The 23,586-nt window shown below is 43.7% G+C and overlaps 1 long non-coding RNA gene across 1 annotated transcript; it reads right to left on the bottom strand.

Annotated features, from left to right (window-relative positions):
- Positions 1-14,397: 14,397 nt before the first annotated feature.
- On the bottom strand, positions 14,398-19,568 carry LOC106887627. Its single transcript, XR_001411936.1, has 3 exons — positions 19,449-19,568; positions 16,609-16,672; positions 14,398-14,486 (listed from the first exon to the last, which is right to left on the bottom strand). It is a non-coding gene; the product is annotated as an uncharacterized LOC106887627 (long non-coding RNA).
- Between the last annotated feature and the right edge of the window lie 4,018 nt (positions 19,569-23,586).

The following is a 23,586-nucleotide window of genomic DNA, read 5'->3' as shown; positions in this document are numbered from 1 at the left end:
CCACAGCAAAAATGTTTGCCAAATTAAAAAAAAAATGAATAGCTTCCTCCTGGAGCTCCATTTTTCTACAAAATTTCTACTTTGATAAATTAACCCAAGTATTGAAAAAAGCTTTTGCATAAGGAGGGAGTTTGAGTCAAACTTAACATTGTGCTATTGCTTCTTTGCATCTATTGCTATTCACAGCAAGTCACAATAAAGGAGCTCCAAGGTTTTTTTTCCATGTAATACATGATTGAATGGGAATAAACACCCTTAACCACTGATGAAGCTCTCTTCCATACCTCACTTCCCCCAGTTATCTATACTTCGTGTTAGTTCCTGCAAATCAAAAACAATGGATTTTTCTCTGTTCTTCTTGTAATGAACATTTTCCGTTTCTCCTTCAGGGGAATTATGTAGTAGAATTAATGGGGCTGTAAGTCCATAATGTAGAGTACATTTTTGAAGTAGGTTACTTGCACCTTGGTTAGTACCACATATTATTTTATAGATGCAATGAAGAGAGAAAAAACTCCCAGCCAATGCTCAGAGTGCTTTCAGGCTATTGTTGAGACTTGTTTAAGATGGTGTTTTACTTAACCTATTTGCAAAATAATGAAAAATAAACGCAGAAATGGAAAGAAAACAGCACGTTTCAGTGGTGTTTATATGAAGAGTGGAAGTAAAGGTTGGTCAGAGAGGGAAAGGATGAATTCTGGAGTATGGAGATAGAAATGGCTAAGAGGGAAATGAACTTAAGGAACCACCAGAGCATCACTTATAGAATCACTTGGCAATTCCAGATGAGGACATATTTCTTGGGACAGCAGAAGTAGGCTTGATATCCTAAGTGAGTTCTAGGCCTTCCAAATATTTGGTTATATTAGGAAATATCAAAGAAAGGAGGTGAAGGACCACAAAAAAAAGTTTGTCTTCTGCTTGCTAGCACTTACTAATGCCTGCAAACTTTTGCATGAGGAAAGCACAAGGCAGCAACTCTTTGCCCATGCAATTACTGTGATTGTCTACACAAATCAAGTGGTTTTGTATGCAAATGGCCAGTAAGCATCTAGTGGATGCAATGGCTTGAATTTCAATTTGCAATGAATAGTCGCATATGCAAACATATGTAGAAATGTGTATGTGTATTAATATCTGACAAATCATCAACCTCCCTTTCAAAGAGTTTTTTGGCTTATGTCAGTTAAAAACTCTTTGGTGTGCCATATGTAACCCCTCGCAAGTGAATAGTGGTTCTTCCGAAAGCAGTGATTACTGTTAACTCCCAGTCACTATAAGGCTTCCAGAGACGCTAGGAAGCTTATTCCCAATAATTAGTAATTAGCAGTAACTATTTTATGGAGCAGAAAAGAGTTGATTACAGTTGTTTTATCATCTGGTATAATAATAGGGGGAAAAAAAGCTTGTTTCAGAGAGGGGAGAAAAAGGGACGATTTCAGAAAGTTGGCTCTCACTTGCCAGACGTCCATCACCGAAACAACAGCTTCAGGGATCAGGAATTATTGATTTTAAGGGGATTAACTCTCAGCCACAGATAGTTCAGTTTCAGGGCATCATTTGTAAGCCAAGCTGTAGCCATAAACCAGCTGGTACTGGGGGCCTGATCCAAAACTCCCTCCAATGATTTAGACAGCAATTTCAGGGACACCTTTGGGTTAATAAGTCCCCAGCTTGAAAGGCGTCTCTGTTCTCAGAGCATCTGGCACCAGGGAGAAGCCCATTTACAGACAATTTCTTCAAGACAGAAGAAAAGTGGTTTCCGAAATGAGGAACAGGTTTCTTCCATGAAAGTGAGCTGTGAGGATTGCACCTGGCATACATCAATTCCTGCACAGCCCCTAGTGCCTTCTGAGCCAGCCGAGAAAGTACAAACAGGTAAACATGGTCTCTGCTGACACCAGCCTCTCCTTTCTAATGCTCACCGACTTAATTAATTTTTGCTCAATTTGATTTGACATTCAGATCTGTGATTTGTTTATCCTTCTAATGGGCACTTCTCCCTATTCCTGGCTTCCTCTGAAAGGTTTAAGAAATTACAGGACTTTTTGGGGTGGGTAATGAGCCTTTAATTTCGTACTTATTTATTCATTAGGCTTCAGTAGTATCTGGAAAACAACAAACCGAAAGACTCTCTGTGTATTTAGTCCCTGTGCTTCAAAAAAACCACACCCAAACCTCTTACAGTCACAGTTCTATTATTGCCTTTGCACAATTTAGACCTAAGCTATGTCAAGGATTGCATTTGTTACTCTGCAACTGAGGCATATATCATCAGAATGAGTCATATTGCTCTGAAAACCTCCGTGGCCTCCTCAGTCCTTGGGCTTTCTATGGGGACTTCAAACAATTATGCCGAGCAGCGCTAGCTCTAAATGTCCTTGTGCAGACCTGAAATAGAACTTGTTTCCCATTTTCAATTGGTCCCTGCATGTTTCTGTTACCAGAATCCCATGCTACATGCGGAGGTTGGAGAAGGGATTCTGTTTCCTATTCCAGTCCTATGGAGCTTCCCATAGTGTCGGTGCAGGAGTGGATATGGTTATTGATATCAAGGGGGACTGTGAGATGGAAGAGACAGAATCATAGAAACATAGAATCATAGAATGGTTTGGGTTGGAAGGGACCTCAAAGATCATCAAGTTCCAACCCCCCTGCCATGGGCAGGGACACCTCCCACTAGAGCAGGTTGCTCAAGGCCCCATCCAGCCTGGCCTTGAACACTTCCAGGGATGGGGCAGCCACAACTTCCCTGGGCAACCTGTTCCAGTGTCTCACCACCCTCATAGTAAAAAAATTTCTTCCTGAGATCTAATCTGAATCTTTTTTCTTCCAATTTAAAACCGTTTCCCCTTGTCCTATCGTTACCCTTCCTGGCAAAGAGTCCCTCCCCAGCTCTTCTATAGGCACCTTCAGGTATTGAAAGGCCGCTATAAGGTCTCCCCGGAGCCTTCTCTTCTCCAGGCTGAACAATCCCAGCTCCCTCAGCCTGTCTTCATAGGAGAGGTGCTCCATCCCTCTGATCATCTTGGTGGCCCTCCGCTGCACCTGTTCCAGCCAGTCCATGTCCTTTCTGTGTTGAGGACTCCAAAGCTGGACACAGCAGGGAAGACAGAAAAAAGAAGATGGCAAATGAGAGATGTGTAAGACAATGAAAGACAGAGGAGAGAAAAGGAGGAAAGAGTTGGGTAGAAAGGAATAAGGAAATGGAGACCAGAGCCAGCTCTCCAAAGCATCTTGTTTTGGTGACCATTGAGGCAGGACATTAGACAGGATGAACCACTGCTAGGAGCTGATTGGACAATTCCTATGAATTTCAGGCAGCAAAAACTATCCCACAACTATAATTTTAGATCTGGCGATGTTAGCAAAAGTTGACAGACAGCTGGCTACCAGGCAGAGACATTCAGCAAGAAAGCTGACTGGGAAATTATATTTTTTCTCCACAGATAATTTTTCACAAATAATACTGAACTGTTCCATTTCCTTGGAAAAACTTATTCTGTCCTACATAAGGGGAGGATTTAAAGGAGCTCTAATTTATGTTTTTAAACTGATCTGTCCTAGAACACTAATTCTGCTTCCACTACCCAGGGCACTCCTGCCCTAAGCTCGGCTGGGCTGGTGTTGCAAAGGGCTCGGAGCAGGGGCACCAAAAGTGGGAGGCTGAACAAAAGCCACCAACACAAGCTCCCACTCCATTCTCCTACTCCAATAAAGTGGTATTTGCATTTGCTGGAGCGGTTTCCAATACTCCCTGTGAGGATCTCTCTCCTGCATATTGCTAATAACACAAGACTAGTAAGGTCCTTGTCCAGGGTGAGCTCTAACAGCATGGGAGCTGAGTCCAGGAGCACTGGGGCTGGGCAGGGTTTCTCTTTCTGCTTGGATGATTTTGTTAGGCTTGAGCCTGGACGTGTAAGGACTGAGCATCTTTGCTCACCAGCCCACAGCTCTGCCTCTCGCTGCAGCACCTTGCTCCCGGGTCTGAGCACCTGATTCAGCCCTGTGTCTCAGCCCTGCTCTTCACTGTCCCTGGTTTTATTTATTCAAAAACACTTCATAAATCCCCCTGATTTCTTAGTCTTCTCCTTCCTCTTTCCTTTCCTCCTTTCATTTTAGTCCCTTTTTATTTCTCTTGTTCTCTTTTCATTTCCTCTTACTCACCAGCTCCTGTGTTTGATGAGGCCTACATCCTACTTGCAAGAGACATTTGCAAGAGGGGCCCTGGGAGAGGACCCTGTCCCAGGACTTTTCTATAGCTTCCCAATACAACGGGTCTTCTGCAGGTCCCAGGAAAAAAGGGCTTGCTGGGGTTCCCCCCTTCCACACAACATTCCTGTTGCCATGAATACTGGCAGACAGTAGCTTTGGAGTTCTTCCTACCTCCTTTCTCTTCTTCTCTCTTTTTCTTTTCACTCTTGCTCTTCATGTTTTTTCACAGTTGCACACATGGTAGCCAACAGAAGTGGGAATCTCTGGAGAGGCAGCAGGAGTGCAAAATGATAGGCGCAGGTGAACAAACATGTGAATACAGATGAAATTCAAAGAGGAACAGGGCTGAGTCCCCCTGGAGACATCTAGAGGTCCCAAACCAGCTCCTCAGGCTTTGCAGTCTGATGCTTTGCACATGGCAAAGGCAAATCAGAGGGCTCTGTTCCCTCCCACCTTCCTTTGTTCTTGCATTTCAAAGCACCTTCATTTTCCCAACTTGACTACATATTCCCCCACTGTTGTCAGTAGAAGGGGTTTCCTGCCTAATTGTGTCAACAATATTGTGCTTTCAGTGCTCCATGTGCAAGAGTGTGTGTGTGTGGGGCGGGAGGGGAAGGTGTCTGACCCAAGGGGCTGATGTTCTTTCTGCTCTGGGCCCATCCAAATGGCTGCTTTCCTGCTGGGTAGCGCAGCTCTCAGGGTGCTCTCAGCTAATCAGCTGATATACACTTCTGATCTTAACCCTGTAATTTTACCTAGCGGGTGGCTCGGGCACGGCTGACAGTAGTGGGAAGGAGCATAGTGTTGTGATTGCTAATTGTTCTGGGGAATGTCAAGCTTTACCTTTGGATGTGGATCTGCGGGTACATTTTGCTCCCCGTTTCTGTCCTGCAGTTTGCAGGGCCCACGATCGTGATATTTTTTCACTCCCTGTACAGCATTTCCCAAGCAGATTTGGTTTTTTTGGTTGTGTCTGTGATTTTTTTATCTGCTGGACAGATAAAAACCAAATTCTTTTGAGTTTGGAATACTTACGATCCACTACATGCTTGGAGGTTAACTGAGGACCTCTCAAGACCTGGAAAAGACTCTGAAAAATAGTGTCTCAAGAAGTCGAAGGCTTTGTCTCTGAAATTCAGAACACAGTTTCTCTCTGAAATTTCAGAAAACCTAGAGTGTTGTTGGGCTTTCCCAGCACCTGCAGCCATGGCAGCCCCAGGAACATCAGCAAAAGGCCAGCTCAGGTGCTGGTGGGGCATGTCGATCCCTGGCCCTAGATGGTTTTCAGCGCTGCCTTCACCACCTTTGTAACACCTTCTCCTTGTGTCTCACTGCCCTCTTGCTGTCTTTGCTCAGTCCCACGGTTTTGGATCCAGCTGGGGACGTCACTGCCTGATTTACCACTTGTTTGTCAGTAACAGATTTCTTTTCAGTTCAAAAGCCTGATTGTTTACCGCAGCATTTCACAATTTCCCTCATAATTGGGTTGCCTAGAAATTAGGCTGTGCACGCATAGCAGGAAGCCAAATGCATCTGCCCTGCTGTTAGCACAAGAGCCCATCCACACAGCAGATGAGAGCCCCGACACGCGCTCCGATGGGAAATAAATCCAGAAGGTTTCTCAAGAAGGGTAGGCGGGGAGAGGGCTAAAGGCAAAGTCACCTGGAAAACCAGGGGTCCTTTTGGCCAAGCAGAGCTGCCAGGTGACCGATGGTGGGTTCAGGGCCGTGTCTGCACATCACAGCCTCCCTGTGTCACCCCCCTCACAGAGCAGCCCCCATCTGGGCGTGGGAGCTGCTGTTTACTTGGGAGCAAATCTCAATTGTTATGGTTTGAGAAACCCACAACAATTTGTTGTTGTTCAGACAATTATTCTATCACCCGATGACCCCTCCCCACCCGGGAGGGGAATCGTGAAAACACAAGAAAACCTGAGGGTTGAAATATAAACAGATTTAATAGAATGAGACTAAACAATTAACATTAATAACAATAAAAACCAATATTGATCACAATACCAATATTAAATATACAAGGATTGTTCTCAGCTCATTCTGTGCACTCCCAGCAAGGGACAGTGAATGTGGGACTGCAAGAACTGTGGCTTCAGGGGGAAAGGACAGGCTCAGGGTCTCAGCATTGGGGCAAGAAGTTCTCTGAAATGCCACCATCAAGGGAGAGAGAACTACACCGCAAACTTTCTAGTTTATATGAAAAGTTTTGTGAGGCCAGCAGTGGTGGACAGGTTATAAGATGAAGACACCACAGAGTTTCATGCTGGCCTTTGCTCATGTGAGAAAATAAGCAGGAGTTTTCATGCCCCGTGTTATTTCCAGATCATCTTGCACCATCAATAACTGGATCCTTTAGCACAGAGAGGGAAAACTCCTTCAAACACTGTGTTTAGCTCTTTGACAGCTTTTTCCCTGCTACCTTCTCGTTGCTTCTACCTGCTGTTCTCCCAGACATGTGGAGAGCTCCTTCAGTTGATGTCCAAACACTCAAGTTTTCTCCATCACTCCCAAGGGACACACCTTGGGGAGACGATTTGACTTCTAATCAAGCACAGCCTGCATCTGTGTTTTGGTGGCAGCTCCTCCAGCCTTGGCAGCCTCTTTCTGTGCAGAAACTCAGTTCCTTTGGGATCCTTTTGGTGAAAAGCTCTGTTCCATCCTCCTTGCTCAGCCCACACAATGCAGGATACAACCTTCCAGTGCATCAGATACCTCCCCCTGCGAGTACCACAGCGCCGTGCGAGCTGCCCAAGGAAGCATTGGGAAAGCACATCTGTGCTCACCCAGTGTGGCACAAAATAATATAGGGGGAAAAAAGATGCAGTCTGAATATTATGCCTGAATTTTCTATTATTACTATATCACTATGTCAAAATTGAAAGCAATGTAAGATTTCTCAAGAGGGGCCATCCATAATGCATTGCAGAGCCGTGTGTAGGTGTTTTATGAAATGTATTTTATTCAAACCAGTATATACAACACTAACATTATTGAAAGAAATTGAAGGCCCAGTCTTCTCTCCTTAAAATATTCATTATTCATGTTATAGTCCTTTAACAAAAACTAAAGCCAAATACATATTCAATTTATTTTTTTTTCCCATTCAGACTTACCTGCTATTCATCTCTGGTGTCCAATGAAATGTCCTCTTATTATTCCTGTATTAGCTTCTGACAGTTCAATTTCTCTGAGTGCTGTGTTTGAGACAACCCTTAACAAATAGCCACATAGGTAATTGCTCTGATCCAAATTTCTTGCCAAATCTTTTAGATCTGATGTAGATCGCAGGCAGTAGGATGTTGACACATTCTGATTCAGCCCTGGCAGCTGCCTCTGTGAGGCTTTTTCTTCTGATAAATATTATTAGAATAGCTTTCAACATATGCACAGTTTCATTCTCTCCTTCCAAAAAAGACCTTGCAAAGGTATTGTGCCAGAAATGTTTCACAACTTTGTTTCTGTCTTCATTTTGCATTCACAGAAATTATGATGGTATCCGGTGGTTTTAAATTGCTATTTCTTTTCAGGTGACTTCTTGGAAGAGAGATCATCTCACCAGTTCATATAACTTACTAGCACCCTGAGCACCTAATGACTGCTGTTCAAAATGCGTTGTAAGATGACTTCATCTCCCACCAGTTCAAGGCTATCCTTACAGCGTGCTTTTCCTGATGAGATTTAAGAGACTCATTTGACAAAATTCCCTCTTGGAAATCTGTTACTTACTTTACCTGATTTTTGCCCCTCAAGCATATTTCAGCCCAAACTTCTACACTAATTGTTGTTGTTAAGAGCAGCAGATTGAGGTGCTTGGCAAGATCAGGAGTCCCCTGGGCAAAATACTGTTTATTCAGACAGTAAAAGCTCTCTGCCTTTCACCGGGATACAGTCTGAGGAAGACAAAGTTCAGACAGTAAAAGCTCTCTGCCTTTCACCGGGATACAGTCTGAGGAGGACAAAGAGATTCAACAGGAGAAAAAGGAAACTTCACAATTTTAAACAGGGGAAATTGAGGCAGCGAGAGATTAAGGACCTTGGTTCTTAAATATTTTTTTTAATTATTTTTTTGATGTTGTCCAAATTGTTTTCAGGATCTATGGGTCCGATGGGCCATTTTTCCCAGGAAGCTTGTAGGGGAGGTGCCACGTCACACAGCCAGTCCTCAATTTTAATCACAGGCTCATTAGCCCTGCTGCAGGCTGCCATAATTTTGCTTTGTGCCCCCCAGTGGGATTTTGTGTTCCAGAAGATTTTGCCTGTGATGAGTTGCTATTGATTTTTCTGGGCTGCCATTAATCTTTCAAGCACTTTTAAAATAATAATAAAAAAATCCCCTGGATTATAAACACATGTCTGTATCTTTGTACCACTGAAATCTGAGCTGAAGCTGCTCTGTCTCCTACCCCTCTCTCTCACTTTTCCCTTTCCGAGGTGTGCTTACATCTATCAAACAAATGTGACGAACCTTCTGGCAGCAAGAGCTTAATTACAGGGTCTCCAAACAGACAGGAAGATGAGGAGAGACACACTCCTGAACTGCCACAGCTCCTGCTCGCCCATCCCTGGGGTTTGCATGGGAGCGGTGATTTCACTGTGCCAAACTGAAAATGTCTTGAATTCTAGTGGCAAATGATAGGCAGCTGGATAAGAGGAAGAAAAACCACTTTCCCACTGGGAGCAGTACTTACATAGATGTAGCACTTACCCTTGGTCTCTGGAGAGAGTAGCTATTTGCCACGGAGTGTGCATGAGGGAGACCTCTCCTTGCTTTCAGAAAGGCAGTTCCTTTCCATATGCACAGTTCCAGCTAAGATTGCTCACGGGGCTAAGGCCAGGAATTAACTTCCTTTTCCTTTCTTTTCCAGTCTAAAGGCGAGTAGCAGAAATGTCTGTCTTGATTTACAATGTAACTATTGAACTTAGACTGAAGATCAGTGCTGATGGGCAGAGCAGACTGCTTGCCAGGGACAGAGAACCAAGTGTTCACTGCATTCACATGCCCAGATGCCCTGTACGACAACAGTTGTTTTCCCTTTGTCATCTTCTTTCCCCAAGAAAAATTTAAGGACTTCTCTAGTCCTTCATTGTTCCTGGTGCTGTGAAGCAGCAATGGACACAAAGCTGACTGGAGCTCTACCAGCAGTTCTTCTTTCAGTCAGGCCATGAACCTGCTCTGGGAGGGCTCAAGACCAGATAATGACCCTTTGGTGAGAGATGGAGTTTGTGAGAGAAGAAAAATAGCGACCTTCCAGTACCTGAAGGGGGCCTACAAGAAGGCTGGGGAGAGCCTGTTTACAAAGGCTGTCAATGGCAGAACAAGGGGTAATGGCTTTAAACTGGAGAAAAGGAGATTTACATTAGGAATAAGTTCTTTACTATGAGGGTTGTGGAGCACTGGAACAGGTTGCCCAGGGAGGTGGTTGAGGCCCCATCCCTGGAGATATTCAAGGAGAGGCTCGACGAGGCCCTGGGCAACCTGGTCTGGTTGGGGTGTCCCTGCTGACTGCGGGGGGGTTGGACAAGATGACCTTGAGGGTCTCTTCCGACCCAGATGATTCTATGATTCTATGAAAAATCACCTGCTGGTCCATAAGCAGCTTCCAAGACCCTGGAGACCTAGAGAAGATTCCACATCAACAAGTCCTGAACATCCACAGGGAGTGGGACAAATGCTATCCCACCTTTTCCTGAAGAGACAAAACAAACAGGCAGCAGCAGAGAAGCCAAGCCCATGGCTCATTTATTCATTGCTGGAAGTGGCTCTAATTAAATTGTTTTACTGCAGCGACTGCTACTGGGATTGCTGAGTAGCAGCATGATCTAGAAAACTCCATTGATGTGATCGCACCACCCCAACTCCAAACATCTAAACTGCAAAATGCATCCTCTGACGACCTCAACAAATGAGCTTAACAAATTAGCAAAAACATATACTATGTGAGCTGGTTACAAAACGGTTGCAAAATCAAGGCCATCTCAACAAAAGACACTTGGCTGCCTCTGCAAAGCTTTCTAGATAAAACTGGGGGATCGGGAGCACTTTCCTCTTGAAACTGGGCAACATAAAGACCATCATGAAGGTGCAGCAGTGTGTCAGCATCCCAGCAGGAATGAGACAGAAGCCCCTACCTACCATATGAGTCAGGACTGATTGTCCTTCTACTGGGTCTTCCCCATTGTTTGGCATGCAAGCATATTAAAGTACACGCTACTGCCGCTAAGAATTGTCTAGTACAAGGGAAATACTATCATCTACCAGGTTTTTCTGAACTGGCTGCACATGAGCTTCTAAGTCCAACCCACTAGCAAAGTAAAGTGTTAGCACAGCTAGTCCTTGAGAAAGGGAATACATACAACTGCACATTTGCACAGGCAATGGGAGAAGACATCTGACAAGCAGTACTTGTACTGTACAGCCCACAGCAATTTGCTGGGCTGTAGGACAACAGAAGAAAGTCATGAAATTATTATGGTTCCCAGTTGCTGTCAAGTTCTAGTGTCACTTGAGTGGTGCTAGGCATTATCAGACATGTCAAGTTACATCTGTTATTATTGTAGGGAAAAAAATGCAGATTTTTTGTAGAAAAAGAAATTATTTATGTGAATATAGTGTATTTTATCATTTTTTCAACCATGAAAAAGCAGTGGAATACACAAAACTGGGTGGTTTTGTTCTTTCTTTCTTTCCCAGAAAGGGTAAGTGATTTTTGCGTCTAGTAACACTGGGGAAAGTCTGTTCAGAGCTATGGTAAGGGCTCATTTGTACAAGGGCAAATGTATCTTCTAAATCTGTCTGAAAGGAAGTAAAGCTTTAAAAAATAATTAAGATTTCGTACAAGTGCCTCATTCACAATAGAATTTCATAATACAGTTACGTTAAGAGGAAATGAATGCCTCTCATTTGAGGCTATTACCACAAATGAATTAAATGAGCAGATACCTTTTGGAGACTGACTTTAAAATCCACATCCAGCTCAGAAATTGAGTCGTTCCAAAATGCTCTGTTAGTGCAATGGCACATGAACAAGATGCGTAGTGCCCAAGTCCTGATGGCCAGTTCAGGATGACCCCACTACATATTTAATGAATATGTGCTACATACAGCCTGCACCTCATTACCAGTGGCTTTTGGCAGGATGAAGCCAGTGGCTATGCGGCAAAATTAAACAAATGAAAAGATGTTATTTTTTAAATTCATCTAAAATAACAAAGTTGGAGTAGTCCCAATAGCTCCTATCCTAACCCTGCTGAAATCAACAGGAGATGGGCACTAAGCAGATGTACTGGCCTGGATGTGCATGGCCAGATCCACCGCTCTCTGGCACTGTTTCTTCATCAATAAGCTGTTCTGAAAAGCAGGTGGGTAAATAGTGTATTGAATCAGGCTATACCTGATTATCTTGGCTAAATATGTTTACTGAATCACACAACTGAGCTAGTGTTGGTATGAATAGCTGATACGAATTATGCCATATTTAACATGGATATTTTGCTTTTCCTCTGAGGATCCCAAAGCTTCATTGTTAGGGGACCCTTCTTTTTACTTAATCTCAACTATCAAGCCTGTGCTTCTCAGCAAGCTGAAACCCTATCCAGGGAAAGGTAAGGATTGCTCTCAAATAAAAAACCAACCCTATTTATGTAGAGACAAACCCTTGGTTTGTCCAAAGGACTATTCAGGGACGCCCCACAAGAGATACTCAAACATCCTCTCAGGATGGTATTGAGTGTATGAGAGCATAGATGTACAAATTAGCACTCTTTAGCTCTGTCAACAGTCCAGGCTGTAACTGAAATAACTCTTTCAGCTTTTAAAGTGATCTTTTGTGCCTTCTGTGCAGCATAACACAGAGGTCCCTGTGGTCAGGGGGAGCTCCTAGCCTTTCTGGTCTCCCATGTGATCTATCCTTTTCCCATGTGAAGACTATTTTTTTCCTTTAGCCTCAGGATGGAGAGAGACTCGCAGAGCTAGGCTGTAGTTGGGGGTCAACTCCTGTGAGCCTGGATTGCACTTGGCCACTGGCTTCACCTGGCCACTGGCTTCACCTGGCCCTATGGTCCTGCATGTGTGCCTGGACCAGGCTGACCAAGCTGTGCTTGGCATGAGGAGACAGAGAAGTCATGTGGCTGCGTGAGGGGGAAGGCAGGAGCGGAAAACAGGTAGTGGGATACAAAGGAATCAAGCTCAGGACCTCACAAATTGCATCAGAGCTTTTGCCCTGTGTTTGGGCTTGTGTCCGACACTGACTGCAGGTAGGACTTGGCTTGTTTTCTGAGCTAATCCCCTTGTTTCTAGCATGGGCTCCACTCAAGCCTATTCTCCTTCGCAGCTGTGCAAGCACACTGTCTTCTCTCCTGAGTCACTGCAGAGCCAATGTTGAAGGGCTGCAACTTGGCTTCTAGAGAGAAGAGCTTCTGCTGTAGAACTGCAACCCCCCCCTGCGACACTGGCCAACCTGCCCTCCTCTCTGCCCAGTCCAACCCCGAGGGCTGACCAGTACAGATTGCTGCCATGAGGAGCAGGGACTCTCTTCTTCTCTTCAAATGAATGAATAAATAAAAATCAGGAGCAGGAATATGAGCCTTTAGTGTTAGGAATGCTGTTGGCTCCCAGCGGGACACATCCTGCTCTTCCTGGCAAGAGGAGTACGTGCTGTGGACATCGTTAGTGCAACAAAAAACCTGTATTCCCCAAGTTCTCATTCCCTTCTGCCCCCTAGCCCATCCCCACCTTGCGATGGCTCAGCTGGCTGCCCTCTGTGCTGGAAGAAGTGGACCCAGTGCTTCCTGGGTTCAATCCTTGCGCTGCACGCTAGAGCCCGTTCCAAGGAGCAGGACATTTCTGGTCAGCAAAGCAGACAAACTTGGACCTCCATTTGTTCAGAAGACCATTCGAGTTTGTAACACCAGCCAGGTTGTTTCGCAATAAATTCTTTCCGCTTAAAAATTAATACCAAGAATAAATACCTTCTTATGCGCTTCCCCTATGTGTTCAACCCATCAACATAAAGATTTATAACCTTCTTAGCAATTAATAGCTATTCTCCTTGCAGTAACTTCTCATTATAGCGGGCTTTTGTCTTCATACCAGAACATTTTTAAAATAGAATTTGCTGGGTGTACTATGATTTCCTGATAAAAGACATTAAGTCTGGATCTTGTCACTGATTCTGCAAGGTGATCACTGTATTCCAGCCACATGCTTTGATATTATCATTAAATGTACAAAAAGGATGCTAATTCCTTAGCTGTGTCTGCTCTACACACAGAGGAAAGGCTTCCAAAGAAAGGCCAAATAAGTAAGTAAAATACAGGTTGACATGGAGACCAGTTTATTAGCTCTTCACTAAGTACATTTGTAAATAAATGTGTCTCTTGTGTTTTCTCAATATTTGAAACAAGGCGATAAGAGAAGGGCACACAGCCTTCAGTCCCATGAGGCTTGACTGTTGCATAGTCATAAAATAAATATCTAGCTGTTGCTTTTCACTTCAAGTATCAACTGTGTGGAAAGCTACTTAAGGGCCTACAATCAGTTGTTTAATCAGCTTTAAATAATAAAATAATAAACCCCACAGACATTCAGACAACCTACTTGTGCGTAACTGATATGCTTGATTTGTGAGAATTATGGGCAGTAATCATATTATCATTTCCATTAGATTTTTCTCTTCCACACTTTTTATAACTCAAGTGATTCATCTAGCAGATGAATATACAGACACAGACAAATACTTCAAAATGGTTTTTTGGAGCTGTTTATGTTTAATTTGTCACATAACAAGTTCATCTCACCTAATTTTCCAAGAGCTGAAGCTGTTATTACAAACACAAAGACATAAAGAACGCCATGGCCACGGAGCAGATGAGGGAAGAAGAAACGGGGCATGGGAAAAGGAAGGGAAGAAACAGCAGTGTATGCAGCACCTGCTGAAGGAAGGATGCAGCGTGAGAGGAAATAAAAAGGAAGAATCCCACTGAAAGAGAGGATTTAGGCATTTCACAGATGATACTTGCAAATTGAGAAGGATCTGGCACAGATGAGGTAATGACAGGAGACAAGCGCCTGGCTCAGGAGTCCAGCTGGTCAGGGGAACACAAAGCTGCCTCAACTGTCAAGACTTGAGGGTCACGTCGTATGTCATTGGAAAGATCAGTTCCCCAGACTGGCAACAAACGCGGTGCTCTCAGTCAGGACCTTTAAAGTTGAAGCCGGTGTTGATCCCTTGCACCTCAGAGAGGGATGAAGATCGACAACTGGAAACAAAAAATCACAATGCTTTCATGATCCTTTGTGAGAAAAATTCCTAGAGCATTATTAATTTCTGATGATACTTGCAAGCAGTAGGACTCATTCATTTTTTAAGTTTCGCTTATTTGCAGTGAATGGATCTGTTTCTCAGCTGGGTAGCTGCATTCATTTTACAATAATGGTGTTTGTTTGACATCTGAGAAATTAACAATGCAAATGCCTCCGTGTCTTCGTAGCACATTTAAAATAAAATATCTTCTCATACAGAATTGATGGCACGACTGTAAAAAGGGCTCCATAATAGCCAAAACATTTTTCAAATCCCATTATAATGTGAGGCACTTGGATATGATGGGGTTTTCTCTTGGGGCCCAGGTCTATCCACACTGCCCCCTCCAAAAAAACCCAAAACCCTGGGAATCACTGTGTGTTGCAGTGGTGGAGGCAAGCCTATGTCTGCTGGCCCCTGGGCAGCATTAGTGGCCTCCCCTGGACACAATAAGACTGAGCACTTTAATTAAGAATTTTGCAATGTTAAGCTTTATAATTCAGATTCACGTGCTAACACAAGAAGCATACTGCAATAAATGTGGGGGTTTTACTCTTCTGTTTACAAATAAAAGTCTGAAAATGTTTAACAAATGCTACAAGTGGGAAAGAAGAGAAAAATAAAAAGTAAACTGCAGACGTGTTTACAAAACGTCTCATTATTTTAAGCAAATCTTTTTTTATGGGGGGGAGAGACTGAATGTGGTCTGTTGGCACACAAGAAATATAGTGCCCGCCCTGGGTGACAGGAAGACCCACAACGATTCATACTGTGAGGCTTATTGTTGACCTCCTGTTTTTATAACCCATTTATGCCTGCTCATTTCTGCATTTTCTTTGGTTCATAACCATGAGGAAAGCCCTTTGTTTACAAGCCATTGATAAATTGCCATTTATATGAGGCAATAACTTCCTTAAAAATTTGCATAATGTTCTTACTGGTCATTTAGGGCTGTTGCATATTATATTAAACCTTAAATGGCAGATTTTTATTATGCATTAAGCCTCAAATAGCATTGCGCATCCACCAGCCTCACTGGAATATTTTCTGTTTCCTGAAATTTAATTGTGTTGCAAGCCAAGGCAGCTCATAAGCTTCAATAAGTCTCATTACCAAATTGGGATGTTGAACTGGCTATTTCAGATTATCATTAAATAAAATGGACACATCGTATTGCCAGCGGGCCTGCAAGGACCTGGGTCATGGGAAAGAGCTTCAAAGCCTGAATGAAGAGCAGTCCAGCTTGAAGAGCACTTTAAAGGCTGGCTTCAGATCTTCCCTCACAAGCTCTGGCATTGGGAGCAAGGCGTGTTTATATGTAGACATATAGAATAAGGGCACAGCCTCCAGAGACATCAGATGTCCTCCAAGAGGTTCCTCGAGGGCAGAGGCATATAACCTGCTGTAGGATGCTGCTAGGGCTAGCGCAGGAATAGCTGCTGTCCAGATGAGTTGGGGTAAAGAGGACTTTGGGAAATTGCTTCTTTTCTGGAATGTGGGTCACTGGGGCTAGTAAATCAAGCAAGGCCACCGCTAATTGCTGATGTCACCTGAGATCTACTTCTGGAGCCATTAAGTCAATTGAAAGTCTCTCACAGAGATCAGATGGCTTTGAGTTAGACCCCAAAGGCAGGTTGAGCTTGGTGGTGTGATTTGTACCCAGAGAAGTAACTGGCCTGGATAACAAGTGCTCAACTGTCATGGACCAGCTCACTGCTTAAATTAACTTGCTCAGCTGGACTTTCCAATAAAGCCATTTTAAGAATGCAGTGTACCGTAGAAAGCAATTTGTTTCTTTAAGATTTAGTACCAAATGCCTAGGTTGATTTTGATTTTAGAGAAGGCAGCAACTGGTAAAGTGGGTAATTTGAAACTTAACATATTTCTCCTCCCTAAGATCAGAACACATTAAAATTAGGTGCAAAGTGCTTCTAATTTGTCAATCATTCCTCATGTAATTTTATTCCCCCAAGAAAATTGCCTGGGAGAGCTTTTCCTTTTCCCTTCATCTCCTTTCACCGCACTGTTCATTTGACTTGATCCCGGTTCAGGCAGGCGAGCAACACCCCCACACCCACCTTCATGTCGTCTCCCATCGTGCTGCCTCCAGATGACACCTTTCTCCTGCCATCTGCAGAATAGCTGTGTAGACAGGGTGAAGATAAAAGGACAATTGAATGAGCCTTCCATCCAGAAGACAAACTCTGATTCATACCTACAATTAAAATAGCCCTAGCAGAGGAAGGAGGGGAAGTATCCCAACACCTCTGAGAAAAAATGGTTCTGCTGATGTTTCTCCTAAATCATAGAACCATTTAGGTTGGAAAAGACCCTTGGGATCATCGAGTCTAACCATCTACCCTACTCTACAAAGTTCTCCCCTACACCATATCCCCCAACACCACATCTAAACGGCTCTTAAACACCTCCAGGGATGGTGACTCCACCACCTCCCTGGGCAGCCTGTTCCAGTGTCTGACCACTCTTTCTGTGAAAAATTCTTTCCTAATGTTCAGTCTAAACCTACTCTGTTGGAGTTTGAAGCCATTCCCTCTCGTTCTGTCACTAATTACCGTTAAGTGCCAGAAATGGCATGAGGCAGCCTTTTCCTGTGAAGTTTCCACCTCATGTCTACAGCAGAGAAAGTTCAGATAGGTTTCTGATTTAGAGCCATCAAAAGTGTGTGCAGCGCAACCAAAAAAAAAAAAAAAACCAAAGCAAAACACATCAGTTCTTGGGCTTTGTCAAAAATGCTTACATTTACATCAATTACACAGAGCAGTTTGGAAAGGTTCATAAAACCAAGTTTCAGGGCTGCGTTTCATGCAAGCTGTGCAGAGAGATACAGATAGTTATCTGCTCGCTTCAAATCGAGTTCGTGTCAAACAAACCCAGAAGGCTGGATGAAGCTCAGAGTCATGTCAAGCTACTTGGGGAAAACCTGTGCTAAGCAGCCCTGCTCTCCAGCTCTGCTCCAGCTCTCACAAACAAACCTAAGGAGTGTTTAACTCATCCACCCTCTGGAACTGCAAGAGATCAGCCCACCAGTAACGTGTAATTGTGAGAGAATGCATTTATCTGCAGCTTGATCATAAATTCTGCTCAGGATTTAAATGTATCGGTGTTATTTACAATTCAAGACCCCTAAGCCAAGCATGAACTACTTTGATGGTTTGATAGCAGCTGTCTTTTCTCAAATGCAGGAGTCCTGGCTTTGCTGTAGTGGATTGATTTCTCTCTGAGAGTGGCCAATATCAGCTCAGGGTAAAAATACCCCTCTCTGCTACTATAGTAACAGGTATGCGATGCTACACATGGAGGGATGCAAAAAAATGGAGATGGAAGAGCAGGAGAAATTCCTTCTGCAAATTTTATTCCTTTTTTATTTCTTTACAACCTGAGCTTTGGGTACTCTGATGAGTGCTTGTAGCTACAGATGTAATACACAGTGCCAGAATCACCCCTAAAATTCAGCACTGTTTTTTGGCTTCTTGACCTCTGGGCAGAGTGTGCTGGGGGGGGGAACATTGGCTGATTACACTCTGCATGAAGCAGCATTTCTTGTCATAAATTTAGCTGCCATTAATGCCCCCGAGTGACCCCATGTTTCTTGTGTTACAAGGTAGATAGGCAAAAAAAAAAGACTCTAATCAGTTAGTGCCACACTCCTCAGGCTTAACCCCTGCCCTGGAGAGGTCCTGCAGGCTCCCTGCCCGTGGCAGGTGGATGATGAGCTTGGAGATGTACTAAGCAGCTTGTTACATGGCACCGTGAATACTCTTTACTCATAAAATATCATGTTTTTTTAAGAACGTAAGTAGAAGAAATGTTGGATCACTAGAATCCCAACCCAATTTCCCTAATTGTCCTCCTTCTTAGGAGCTGGTTACTTCATACTTAAGCCAGCATTTATCAAGCAAATGCAGCCTTTTAGGTTGGTAAAGGATGCCACAAAAGGGCAAACTTAATTCTCTCTTTTCCCTCTCACCCTCTCTACCATTCATTTTGGGAAAGATGGGTCACTTGAGGGAATTCCTCCCAGTTGCTGCCCATCCATAGCCTGTTGGCATAAACAAGCTTTAACTACACCACAAAGACAGCAGAGCTGCAGGGGAACAAGCCACACTCCATCATGCCTCACACATCATCAGCAAAACCCATTTCTGCAGCAAGAGGAACAGCATAGCTTGGTTTTCAGACGTTGGATTTACCCTCCAGCTTTGGCAGAGGAGGGAAAGCAGAGAGAGGGGGGAGAGCAAAAAAAAATCAAGTTTTGATTTTTAAAATGAGCAAATTGATGTGGAAGTCACAGATGGTGAATAAATACGGGGCACAGAATTGTCATTTGGCAGCCAGTTCTCCTGACCAATTTAAGAAGGATATGCTGTTATCTAGTTTAGTTCAGGGAAAATATATTCTGGGCAGCAGTTAGCCATTTAAGAGGCCTCATTGTTTCATAAAATATATTTGGGTTTGGTACAAACACAATTAATTCAGCTTTCTAATATTGTGCTTGAACCAAACCCAAAATATGTGTTGTGAACATTTATTCTTTTATGTCATTTATTGGTTCCAGGTTCTTTTCTGAAGGCTTAGATTTAAACTGGGATTTGCAACAAAGAAAGAACATTTGGGGTGACTTCAGCTGGTGCAGCAAACTCCATTCTTATGCACTGTTTTGAGATGTGCCTCCAAATTATCTGACAAATGATATGTTCCAAATTAAGTCCCTCATTACCCATGCTTTTCTATTGCTAAGTGCTGCACAGCATTCTTCATTATTATACCGCTGTATTTTGGGGACTTATTAGGCTTTGCTTGTTGGGTCTAGCAATTGAAGCAAAGGATTTGCATCAGGCGTAGCACAGCCAGCAGTGCTGCCAGCTGAATCGTGGCACAACTGCATTTAAACACTCACGCTTTGGTTTCCCAAGTGACAGCTTTGAGGAGACAATGATCTCGTGAAACACCGTCAAGATCTCCAGCCCTCCTGATCCTTCTTCTCTCCCAGCTGTCCACACAAGTCTCCTTGGGTTTGTTTAGGTAATAGGCTTTTTGGATGCTGAAAACAAAGGATATGGCAAATGAGTTGAAATGCAAAACGGTGAAGAAAAGTTTTTCCAGGTGAAGAAGTAACTTGCTGTCCCCCATCTCATCCTGCTGAGTGTTCCAGAGGCATAAGGAGCTGTTTCCCAGGACGGGCTGTGCAGTGGGTCTTGCTTTGCACCCTGGTGACTGCTGTCCCTGTCAGCAAGTGCTGTGAAGGCCATCACCAGTTACTGCCAAGTGCAGCCCAGAAGACACCAGACACCACAAATAAGCACTGGTCCTCAACCTACAAATCAGTCCTGCCCTTTGCCTTCCCAGAAATGTTTCTTACTCAATGCCTTCTGTAAAATCCTATTTTCCAACATACAGCACACAAAACTTTCCATGATTCTCAGTTAGGCGAGGTTCAGCATCCAACTTCTCCGAGTTCAATTGGCAATTACTGACACTACAGAAGACAGAGGGGAAAAAAAATCAAATCCCTACCTAGATATCAGTCCCCTCCTCCACATCTGTGGAAGTTTAGGGAGAGAAAGGAATTGGGCACAAATATTTCAAGACTATGTTTGGGCTTTCCATTCACATTAAGGACCCTACAGTGTCAAGCTATGCTGCTCATCCCTCCCTGCAACCAAAGTAAACTGAGCTTCTTAAAGCAAATGAACAAAGCCTACTCTGCCATACATTATCCCTCATCTGCTGGTAAATGAGGACTGTTCATATCATTGCTGACTTGCAAAACACCCTTCCATCCTAGACATTAATGTTAATTAGTGAGATTTCTGCTTCAAATTAGTGACGCCAAAGCACTTTGAGATCCACACATGAAAAGAGCCACAAAGGCCAAAGTGTTACTGTTCCCTTTGGTGACAGTGTTTGAAATATAGATATCCTTTAATATCTCTGTTTTCTCCTAACAGGTAGTTTGTAAATGTGCCCTGGTGCCCAGCCTCCTTCAGAAACACAAGGCGGCAGGAGCAGAGCTCTTTGAAGCTCCTCCACAATTGCAGACCTGTGCTGGAGAGAGGGAGTGGGGTGTTAACAAGTTTAAAAATATACATACGAACCAGAGAGACTAGGACTTTGAGAAAAGCCTTCAATGAGAATCTTTGTCAAGTCTAAGATACATATCTAGTTTATTCACTAGATGAAATGTCTCCCGAGATGAAAGCAACTTCTGATGGTATCTTCTCTACTCACCACATTATCATATCAATGATAAAAAGGCCAGTCAAGCTTCCTGGCTTTGGAACTCATAATGTAATTATGAATATTTGTCTGTTTTCCCCTCTCTCTTTCATGGGTGTCTGTATGAAGGAGAGCTGGAGGAGGGCAGGCAGCCGAGGAGAGGAGAAGAGCAGAGGAGTACCAGTGATGCTGGTTGCACCATGCTCTGCATTAATGCAACCACGGGGAGAATTCCTCAGATTCCTTGTTGTGGGCAATAAGAGGAATGCCAGCAGGCTCTTTCGCGGGACAAACCATTACCATGGCTACAAGGATGGAGCCAGGAGATAGAGAAGAACAGAGCACTCCATGTCATCGAGTGCTTGGCCTTGAAACGCACAGCACCAAACACCTTCTGAGGTCACATCGACCCACACAGGTGAGGCATGTTTGTACCTCTCCTTGCTAACAGGTTTTCTGAAGCTCTTTGCATTGACAAAATACCTCAGGAAGTCATGTCAAGGAGCTGCTATTGTGTCAGGTGGTGTTAATCATCTCCGCATGATCTGGAAGGGCAGGGGATGCTGCACACAAAGGAAAGGAGATGGTGAGATGTGTATCGTGCTGCTTTGGTAATGCAAGGTGTGAAATGTGCCTTCTGCGATAAAGAAATAATAGTAGTTAGTATTAATTGCAGGCTTAGAACTAGGGAATCCCACTGGGTTATACACATATGGTAAGCGTCTTCTCCACTTTGTGGGTGGAGAATGGAAAACGTGAAAGGGGAAGAGTTGACTGCAAATGCACACAAGGATGGGTAAAGGCAAAGTTAAAAAAAATAACTTTTTGAAAGTACAATCAGATTTTCAAGCCATAAATACTTTTTGGTTTATATTTATATTTAGATTCCAAGATTGAATGTTGACTGTGTAAACTTATTACGGTCTATTACATACCTTAAACTAAAAATGCTCTATCTGGATGTCACATGCTTGTCACTACAGATAAGAGGAGGTCAAATCAACTAACCTGCCTCACCCAGAACTGGTGTTCACAAAAGTGCAGCAACTCATGGTCATTTCTGCAGGAACTAAAGGACTATCTTTCTTTATTTCAGCTTATTCAACTACCGTAGTACTGTAACCAGCCATCTCAGAAAGCCAAAAAGTCAGGATCTGTTCAATTCAAGAGTATAAATTAAGAGTCAGAGAAAAAGATCTATCTTTTCTAAAACCACACTATAAGATGACCAGAAATACTGCCCTCGTTCATCATCTTTTACACTCAACACTTTGATGCACTCTTATTTAACGAATAAGACACATAAGGAAAATACTGGTTTTTTTAAATCTCTAAGTCCCACTTCCCGTGTGCGAAGCTGATTCTCCAGTAATAAAAAAGGATATAATTCACCTTTTTTGAGGTTACAAAATGTAAAAATGAAGACTTGATTAATATCGTTAAAAAACATACTTGGTTAAATCACTTTGTGTAGGTATAGGGCACTCTACTAGCTAGCAGAAAACAGGAAGGCTGTCTTGAATATCAACTAATTATATATCAAAACTGCCAGGGTCTTCCATGAAAAAAAAATATATGTTTTTTTTAATTAATAGTATATCTACGCTGTAAATTTTCCATCCATCCAGGCGTGAAATTTTTTCTCTGAATGCCTTCGTATCCACGATGGAAATCCCAAATTCCTTGGATGGATGTGACTCACGCTGCTCCTGTCCTGCCTATGGGAGCATCTCCACTGGTTCCTGCACCCATCCTGCTGCAGGGCGGCCACTGCTCAGCGCCGTGGACCACGGCTCAGACACACACCCGCCTGCTCCAGCAGTTCTGCCAAACCCCTTCCTGCGCTTCCCAACCCTTGGGAGCACTCTCCCTTTTAGTCCTCTGCTCGGCAGAAGCCAAGAGGTACTTAATGCCACCTCGTTTGGCACCTTCACTCCGGGCTGCCTATTTCAGGCTGCCAATACAAGCGCAGCAGCTCCAAACTGCCCGGCCATGCCAAGAATTCTCTCCCTTGCGTGCAGCTCGCCAGCCAGAGGCAAATATGTGAACTTTAGAGATTATCTAGAGGGAATATTCCAGGAATTTAGATTTCAGCTGCAGCAGTAGGACCATACATCATTAAAGCTGCCTCTCCTGCCAATGTAAAAAGCAAACATCGATGATTTAAATCACGGTTCCCTGGTGGCTCATTTAAATCACTTGGATGGAAATCAGTCCACCTTGTCACTGTGGAAGAGGTAGAAATGGAAGTTGTGGATTCATGACTCCCAGGTCAACACTCTGCCTCGGACGTGGACCAGGTGACAATAAATCCTGCGAGGCACAGTGTATAATAAGCGGTTTTATGAGGTGTGGCACTGATGAAACCTGGTTCCTACGGTTGTGTGTGTTGTGTTTGGAGTTTCTGTTGTCTGTGAAGTGTGACTATTGACCAAAGCTTTTCCTGCAGTCGTGATACGCAACACCATGCCCTTAGTTATCACACTGAGGGTTAATCTCATGAATCAGCCATTCATGGAGCACTTTCATGGAGTCTTTCTGTCTTTGTTTAACCTGCCAGCCTGTTACCAGGAAACCTGCACAAGGTAAGGGGTGGCATTTACATTTGCTGCAGAGCTGGCACCTTGTGCATGGGGTGACTCTTGGAGCCAGGCAGCAAGGACAAGGAGCCTTGAGAGTGATTGTCTGATGGCACTTTCCCAACAGCAGCACGAGCTGGACATGCACAGGCCTGGACCCATGTGCCCAGACACATCTCAGGCCCAAACAGGCAGCTGGTCCCCATCACTGTGTGGGGCAGATGGGTTAGCAGAGGTGGT

This window comes from Calidris pugnax, unplaced genomic scaffold (assembly GCF_001431845.1).
Source record: "Calidris pugnax isolate Ruff unplaced genomic scaffold, ASM143184v1 scaffold55, whole genome shotgun sequence".
Taxonomy (NCBI): domain Eukaryota; kingdom Metazoa; phylum Chordata; class Aves; order Charadriiformes; family Scolopacidae; genus Calidris; species Calidris pugnax.
This window is presented reverse-complemented; position numbering and strand designations above follow the sequence as displayed.